Genomic DNA, 9,927 nt, shown 5'->3' on the forward strand with positions numbered 1-9,927 from the left:
AATTATCTCGAATAACAAAGGCTGCACAGAAAAAGACCGATTTGTTTCAGACATTTTTGTGCTGCCTTTATTATTCCAAATACATCAATTCCTCCACCCGGCCCTTTGAAATCGGGTGTTTCACCTCCGAACCCTCAATCTCTGCTCCACCCCAAACCCACCACACACTCAGACACACAGATTTTTTTTAGCCCCCCACCTCACAAACAAATGTACATAAACACACAGACACAGACACAGACACACACACACACACACACACACACACACACAAAGACACGCTCCTCCCCAGTGTCCCCCCACCACAAATACTGTCCCCTTTCATACACACACGCACACAAACACACCCTTACCTGAAACCTGCCTTCCCCTGTCCATCTCAGTCAGCTTGTCAGCCCCTGTGCGCACTTGTGTGTGGCAGGGGCATGACAGTTAAGATTTACAAACAATGCTCTGGGCGTTCTCAGGGCGGTCTTTCTAAATCAGTCTTTTTCATATTTGGGAAAATGAAACAACTTTTTCACTCAATACCCGGATGACCTCATAGCTCCAGGCCCATGTCCCTTTGAGGAGCTGGTTAACAAGGGTCATGGCTGGGGACTGCAGTGACATCTGGAGGCCTTGCACCTGGCATGCAGCTCCCCCTCAGGTCTGGGTCTCTCTTCTTCAGCATTAGACAATGGAAAGGAAGGATGAGATGAAACAAACGTTTGTGATTACACAGGTGCACATTTGCCAATTTGCAGAGTACTATGTAGCCATTATAAGCAACTGATGAACTGAATTACACACACACACACACACACACACACACACCACGTTGCTAATTATGTAAGAGACAATTCTAACAAGGCCATTTGAAATGCTAAGTGGCAATCATGAGCCATACACATGTGAACAGCCAACCTTGATCTGTGGCCACCAACCCATGACATCTACTTCTCTGACATTAACTTAACTCTGAAGCAGTTCCCCAATATTAGGATGCTGACATCCTCATGGAAAGGGCCCATGGTTCCATGTGCCCCTGCCATTAAAATGACAGCGTTACCTCTCTCCCTGCTACTATATGCATCACAGATAGACCATGATGAATGTATGCTGTACATACATATCTTTTTGGCAAGTGTCTCTGTACAATATACAAATTTGGTCACCTCCAGGAAACATACACCAAAGGACACCACATACCCTGAAACCCTGACAGACTTCCTTTCAACCTGTGTTATGGAACTATAGCAGGCCCAAAGCTATGTCAACTGAAAATAGTCCTGGGCACGGGTAGCTAATTAAGTAATGTCCATCCATGCATATCATACACATGTGCCATGGTGGTACACAGAGATGTGCTTTTGGAAAAGTGGATGACAGGACATGGCCTTTGACACTATAGCTGTGTGACCATCACACCACTTCATGTGCATAGCAGATATGATTAACACATGCATATAGGTGCCCACCCAATGGAAGCAAGCCCCGGGTACATGTAGTTCTGGCAATGTTGGGAGGCATCGGGGCAGGCTGAAGGAGAGATCCTATAGAGATGAGCCGGCCCTAAGTGGTGGATTGATGTCATTACTGGGCACTGCCACTCTGTGATAGAAGTCCTCAATGGAACAAGGTATCATCCATCAATCTACAAGAGGGTGTGCAAACACTGGTTTGATGGGTGCAGGAGGCCTTTTATGTGTTGGTGGGCTGACCAGAAAGACAGCTGCACCAAGCTGGCAGGAGTTGTTCTTTGCTGGGTGTTAGTGGCCTAGCAGCCTGGTATTGCTTCCAGGCATGGCATGTCGGAGGTGGTTATGCTATGGCTTCATACAAAGGGGCTGAAGTGCTGGAGGGTAGGGAGAGAATAATCATTGGTTTGTGTATTCTGGTTGGGGGATCAGGATGACTAGAGCAGAGCCAGAGAGAAATGGATTATGCATTGAAACTAAGAGGTCTAAACAAGAAGAGTGGGGCACAACTATGAGGTACTATTTACTTACTCCTCTGTGAAATTAGAAGTAGGGGTTCTGAGGTCATGAGCATTTTCAGTGGCAATGTCCTTCTTTGGGTTCATAGCAAGAGGTAATTTACAGGGCCATAGGTTGTTTGCCAGTACACTGGGTGTGGCACTGGCTCCGAGGCAGGTCATAGGAGATTGTAATTGGGTTGCATATTTGCACAGTCTACACTGGTGTAGAATGTGGGCCATAGGGCATCCAGTGTTTGTAGTCATTTGTGTTGATAGATGTGTAGTAATACATACTTGGTGCTGAAGAATGGGATGGGCACTGAGGGCCCATGGAGGAACACTTGGTTGTGAGGATTGTGCAGCAAGTCTGCCAGGGGAGAGGCCTCAACAGCAGTTTGAGAAGAGAGGATGGATGCCCTTTATATCTGTGTCCTCACTGGCTTACTGTGCCAGCAGGAAGAGAAGTGTGGGAAGGGGCTGATATGATAATCTCAAGAACTGACTTAACCTGTGTTTGCCCCTTTTGTTCAGGTAATATATTGTACTCTGGGGAGCATTCCTTTACACGCCCAAAATAATAACAGAAAGAAAACATGAATGGCAAAATATTACTGTGCTGAATGTTGCCAGAAACAGCATAGGGGTGCACCGGTCAACTATAAGCACAAGGCCTCAGATCCTGGAAAAGAAGCTCAAGAGAGGCGTGAGGTGGTTCAGGCCACAAAGGAGGTCATGGTTGTGTCCTGATCGGCTGGAGCCGCAGGCAGTTTTGGGAACCAGCTGCAGAAGGGCATAGTTGCCATTGTTTGGATGTATTTTTGTAATGAAGTAATGCACCATTAAGCCCGCGGATTGCATTCCAGGGGCACCTGGGTGGTAAGTTTAGCACATTTGTACTAGCGCAAGAAATTTGGGACCTTGGTAGGGAGCTTTGCTTTCTAATTCTGGGTGGGGGTTTGGCACTGTACAGTGAGGTGCTCACCAAATGGTTTGCAATGGGTAGGCAGACAAGGGGAGGGAAAATAGGACTTGGTTTAGGTTGCTTCATGGGTGTCTCATCAGTCCTTGTGGACTGTAATTTTGGCACTGAGGAGATAGGTAAAATAACTCCCTGACGCATGACTATGGGATGAGGTTGTATTGACTTGTAAGATAATTATCATGTGTGATGCCATTCATTTTACTTCTGTTGCCTTTTTGACAATACATGTGGTCAATATGCCTTCCAAAATGAATCATGTCTCATGTCCCTCTCATTGGCCTTGCCACTTGCATCAGACATTCAATGCACACATGGCTTAGTTAGCACCCCAACCTGCATCCCACTACTTCACCAATTTTCCTATATGCCCCATACCATTGGGGCAGTTTGTCAATGAGGCAGCATGCACCTCAATTGGTTCGCAACTTCCACGTACAATTTGATGTATTCCCTTGCTCCATTCATGCAAGCTCATCCATGAAAGTGTTACTTTGCTGTATTGTTTTCCCTATGTGTACCAACCAATAGCTTGGGGGCCTGCAGTTCAAGGACCTTGGCATGTAGTGCTGTATTGCCCTTCTCCAGGATCCAGAGCTGGAGGGGTGTTACCCAATGGATGGCCTGCAGAGTGCACATCCAGATGGCTCCAGCCTCAATGGCTGCCCTTTCCTTCTTCTGGGCCCGGTTCCTCATGTGGTCCCAGCGCTCATTGATGTTTTCGACCGTATGTAAAGGCCACCCCCTCACCGTAGATGCAGCTGGGGTGCTTCCCAGATCAGATAACTGCCAGAGGCCCAAGCTGCTTCTCTGCATTGAAAAGGGACTCCTAATGCACCAGCAGAGAAGGACAAGCAGGCACTCCAAGATAGTGCAAGTGGCCACCAACCGATGACACACTACCAGGAAGCAGGAGTTGTTGCAGAGAGGAGGCAGAAGATTCTGGAGGAGGCAACAAATGGCTGAAACCAAAAGGACAAACAAGGCACAGATAGCTTCACTAGCTCCATAATGGAGCAGAGTGGGAAAATTCAGGGAAAGTCCCACTGTGCTTAAGTAACTCACATCACGCAGCATGGGCTGTGTATGCATGACATAAGCACATAACGGTATGAATAGGGGGTGCATGTGCAGATTGCAATTGTGTGGTTTTTCTATAATGGACATAGACACAGCGAGGTCGTTGGATACGGGGCGCAAATGCTGGAAGCAGTGACTTTGTGAGTGTGCTGTAGCAAATGCAGGATAAGTGAGAGGAATGATCCGAGAGGTAAGGGGCTACAGAAGAAGAAGGGGCCACCAGCAAAATGTGTGAAAAATGCAAAGATGGCTGCATTACCATCAAAGCCCACTAGAGCAAAAAGGGGAGCTCCCCCAGGAAGAATAGCTTTACTGATGTGGAACTCAAAATCCTCACAGATTTTGTGGATGAGCGTCAAGATAACCTCTACACTTGGTCAGGCAATGCCCTGTTTATTGCACAGTGCTAGACACGGGGACAGTGGGTAGGCAGCATGATCACTGCCTGTGAGGTTGAGAAACACACTGCTGGTGAGGTACAGAAAAGGATGGGTGACTTGACTAGACAAATAAAGGCCAAGTTGAGCCACAATCTGAGCTCTGCCAAGCCTACAGGAGGAGGATGTAGAAGAGGTAGTGGTCAGAGCATTCACCATCACTATCACCTCACACTACAATACTGGTCAATTATTACATATATGTATATATGTCGCATCGCAGGGTACAGCTAGTTTGCTTTTCGCAGCATTTTGCCACTCACCACATCACTGAAATGGCAAACTCACCACAGCACAACAATACAGCCTTGACAAAGACCCTATGGTCGAAGCACGTGTCGGCACACTTCATGTGATTGGCACTACAAGTGTTATATTTTTGTTGCAACCAAATGCCAATGAATCATAACTGCATTCAAACCAAAGTAGTAAGACTCATCATTCACTTGGGCCTTATGTACTACCTTAACTGGTAAAGACACCTTAACTCCAGTGCAACAACAAACAGGGTATCCCCCCTTTTCTCCTATAGCTCACAATACAGGACTACTGGAGCAATGTCCTGCGGGTACCCAGTGAATGGCAGCAGGACTCATATCAGCCTTCAGAACCAGAACAGCACAGGGATCCATTATTTCTCCAATGCTCTGACCACTACCTCCTCTACATACTCTGGAATAGAGTCGCTGCTTCTACAGATCAATAAATCCCAACAATGGCTAACTACTTACTTTCAAGAAAAGATGATATTAAATGTCTTTTCACACCCACAGTTCAACTGTACATGTGTTCCCACCAAGATCCAATGCACCAGAGAATCTCTGTAAAAAATGTATCAAATTACAATGATACTGCATCAAGGAAATCAATTCATTTTGGGAGATCTTTATTCTCCAAACATACCTTGAACAGGACAAGATACCACGTGGACTAAGGATAATAATCTTCGCTGATTTCAACAACCTGGAAGATGCGGAACTTGTAGCAAAATGGGATGAAAACCCAATCACGGGGTCCATGGTCATGCTTGAGCTACTAATAGATCATGCTGATAGAGAGTGGAACATATTGTTACTAGAAACTGACACTAAGAAAGAAATCAAACAAAGCAATGCACCAGCCAGTACTAAGGAAAAAACTATAAAACCATGTACGAGATACTCAAGAACCATCAGGACTAGGTGAAACTCATGAAATGTAAAAAATTCTCCAGAGAAGACAGGGATTCCAGAGATGACCGGGTATTCATCTTCCAGCCTAAATTTGATGACCACCATGAAAACACATCTGGAGAAAGCACACCAAACAGCTCGCCAGCTAGCTCGGATGTTGAGAGTGAAACAGACCCTACAGAAATGGATAGAAACAACACAAACCGAAAGGAGACTATCCGAAGAACCCACAGCGGACACAAATATCAGCATAACAAAAGCATGCAATTTTTTTGATCAAATCAAGAGATACGAAAGAGGAACAAGAAGTCCAAACTCCAAATGGGTATGGTTCCTGGACCCACTAGTCGAAACCTCAGTAGGAAGAAGAGAAACAAGAGAGGCAATAGAGGCGGATACCAGAAGCAGGACAGCAGAATATGAAGGTGCAATAATACTTTCAAGATCCCAAACGCAACTGCAACAAAGGGAACAGAGGCACTCAATTTGGTCTTTAATCTATCATGCTACACCCTAAACAACACAGAGAAGGGTATGCTGAACAAGGGGCTATCTTTCAAACCTTCTACCTCAGCTGACATTAAAAGTTCATATTGACCTCTTCAAGTATACAAGGAAATTGAAACTTAAGAAATTCTTTGCTAAGAAAGTTACTTTTAATCCAGAAAGGAAAGTGAAACCTACAATCAGCAATATTAGCATGGAAAACTTAGAACTAACACACTTAATCATCAATTTGGAAAATGAGGAAGATGACATGACCCACTTAAAAAGGTAAATTCTAAAAGAACTGGAAATTGAAGAGCATAACCTAAACATATCCAGAACTCAAGAAGAAATCCATGTTCACGCCAAATATACAGGGGGACAATGCAATTGACATTTTTCAACAAGCGGTCACCCGGCACTTACACATCCTGGAGGATAACATGAGATGCAAACAAGGAAGGAGGCTCACAATAGAGGAGTTACAAGCATTGAAGAAACTCAGTCTTAACACATCAATAATCATAAAAGAAGCGGACAAAGGTGGTAATATAGTAATCCTTAGAGTTTCACTAGGGTGCACTGCTATTACTTTACACTCAAAATTCAATCAAAACAACATTCAGACATTTCAATTATGTTCATGTGCTCTGGGTCCATCCCTTGCTACAGAGGAAATAAACACATATTATCACAATTCATCAGTCTCGCTAATGAATAGCTCACTCACTCTTGCCAAGGTCAAGAATAACCCTGTCATGTGTGTTTTGTGGAGTTTTAGAACAGAAATAACTTGAATCATTTTCACTTACAAAATAAATAATAGACAACCAATAATTCCAAATTATGAAGCAAGTTGCTGTTGTGTTTTGTTAGCGTATACTGAGCCAAAAAACATATCACTCTTCTCTATTCATCATCTGGAAGAGATCTCATCAAACATACAGGTTTAGTTTTCCCATAACATACAAAGGAAATAATATGCATGAATGCAGAAAGATAGATAACGATTCTGTGTACAATGTAAGCAATATCACATCAGTAAAACACACGTTTTCTTAACGGGGTGCTTCCATTTGACACCACACTACGCGTTTCAGGAACTTCTGTCCCTTCTTCAGGTGTAATTGTTATCTGATCTTGTAATCTATTAAGAGTGTAAGAGAAAGATACTCATCAGTGTGTTGTGCTGTAGCACCAACATATGTTCTACAGTTTCTAGAAGCCTGAGCAGTGACCAGTGTATTCTTAATCTGACAGGTTTTTTTCTTGAACTGCCCAAGTAGAACCTCAATTGGAGAGCTGTAAAAGATATAAATGTAGTCTTTCATCCTCTATAAACCTAATAATGCACATGACACATATTAATAACGTAAGGATTCACTGAATATGTCCATGCACCGACCTGCTTTAATGTGGTCAGCATCCAACATGTTAGTTCTCTACCTTGCTGTAGACTCCTGGTCAGTCCCTCTCTCTCCTGTCCTTTCTATAAGCCAGACGAAGACCATTTACTATTGTGTGTGCACGTGCTTTGTGTGCTGCATCGCTACTGCTTAAGACACAATTATGAAAGCGACTGCACTTGTTACCATTCTTCTGATGGTCAAATGCTCGATACAGGAAAAGGGAGGCAGCTGTGAAAACAGCCTCCCATCATGAATCAGCATTATGAATCAAAGCGTCATTGTCACGTGATGCGGAAATCGTGTCCAGCCTTCCATATGACAATGAAGTCAGTTTCGCACTAATACCACCGCCATGTTCAAATAGTCCATCCTAATGTGTGATTCTGCTCATATTCTGACAGATGTCCTCGGAATTTCAATACTGCCTGTCTAGTCGCTGCAATACTGATCCACACTTGCATTTTTGCACAAAGATGGAATTCATTCGAACTTGTTAATGAAAGTTATAAACCGAATATTAATGCCATAATTCATGTGCGCATTCAGCAACAGCCCCCCAGATCAGCATACGACTAAAACTAGGTACAACAAGACATATTTTCACAGAGAGTGAGTAAACTCAAATACAATACAATAGTGTCTGTGTATGTTTCCGGAGTCTACTTAGCCCGACTTTGTTTGAGGTTGTGTGTTGAAAGTCACTACTATTACTCCTCTCCTATTCCCTTTGTTGTGAGTTCACTAATGTATGAATCAGCCATACATTTTGGCAGAATGTATATGTAGGGCAAGCTTATTTGCAATGACATGGTAATTGCAGTGCATAACAGTTTTCATCAAAGTCATCACATCATTGTAGTAAATGCATTCACATATTGTTATAGCTTCTGCACCACAATAATGTTTCACAGAAAACATGTCAAATCAAATTCAAGATTCATCCCTTTAGGGCTTAATGACTCCAAACGCTCTATCCAATGGATTTCATTCTGATGAAGTAAGGTGTTCAAATTACCTCCTCGCCTGGGGCATTTGACTTGCTCTAAGATCACAAATCTCATCTGATCTATTGAGTGGTTGTGTTCTCTAAAGTGCTGTGCTACAGGTGAATGTAATTGACCAGTACAGATGTTAGATTTATGTTTGGTCTACCTTAGTTTGGCCTTTGTTGTAGTGAGGCCCACATAAAACATACCACATGGGCATCTAATACCATAAATGACATTTGTACAAAACACATGTAGTTCTGTGACGTAACTCAATTTGTTTACCAGTGTAGGGATGATTAATGAAACTACCCTTAATCACATTGTTACAATGTTGGCAGTTATTCCATGTAAGAGTTCCCTTATGGGCAATACTTTGTTGGTTTCCCTCCATACAATCAGCTCTAATCAGGCAATCTCTCACTGCCTTGGTTTTTCTGTATGCAAAAGTCAGTGTTTCATAAAACAATTGTGCTAATGCTGGGCCCATTTGCAAAACCTCCCAGTTTCGTTTAAGTATTTCATTAATCTTATGGCTCTGCTGAGAGTAAGTTGTTACATATACTAACTTCTTGGTTTTTGTTTGTTGTACAGTTTTCAATGAATCTTGTCTTGTCACGGTTCATGCTTTCTCCAGAGCCTTTCTGACAACTTCCATGGAGTAACCCCTTTCTAGAAACTACTTTTGTAATGTTGTTGACTTGTTCACAAACTCTCAATGTTTAGACATGATCCTCTTGTATCTTAAGAATTGGCTATATGGGATGCTTTCATCAGTTTGTTTTAGGTGGAAGCTTGATGCCAATAAAATACTGTTTTTGACAGTTAGTTTGGTGTAGATGGTTGTTTCCAATTTGCCTTAATTTGTATAAAGTTCTACTTCCAGGAATTGAATCCTGTTTACAATATACTGTGTGATGAATTGTATTCTCAGAGCCAGATGATTCATATATTCCAAGAAATTGTTCAATGAGTCAAGTGTGCCTCTCCACACTCCCAAGACATAATCAATGAACCTATACAGGCATCTGAGAGGGTCCTTCCATCTAGGGTTATTCAAGACAAGTTTTTCTTCAAGGTAAGCCATATATGTAAAGTCATATGTATATTAGCATAACTTGGTGCCATTCCTGCACCCATAAATGTTCCTGATATTTGAACAAAGAAGCGTTCTTCAATTCTAAAAAAAATATTTGACAATACTAATTTCAATAAACTCAAAACAAACATCTTGTTGGCTACACAGTCTTCGGTGGACAGGAGAAGCCATTCCATTGCTTCTAAATCGGGGCATGTGTTTTATTTGTATACAAACTGCATATGTCCATTGTAAAGATTATGTCCACATTTTCATCGATTTCAACATCTTTAATCTTCACAAGAAAGTCAGTTGTATGTTTTATATATGTTTGAGCTGA

Source organism: Ambystoma mexicanum, chromosome 7q, assembly GCF_040938575.1.
Source record: "Ambystoma mexicanum isolate Mex_15411 chromosome 7q, UKY_AmexF1_1, whole genome shotgun sequence".
Lineage (NCBI taxonomy): Eukaryota > Metazoa > Chordata > Amphibia > Caudata > Ambystomatidae > Ambystoma > Ambystoma mexicanum.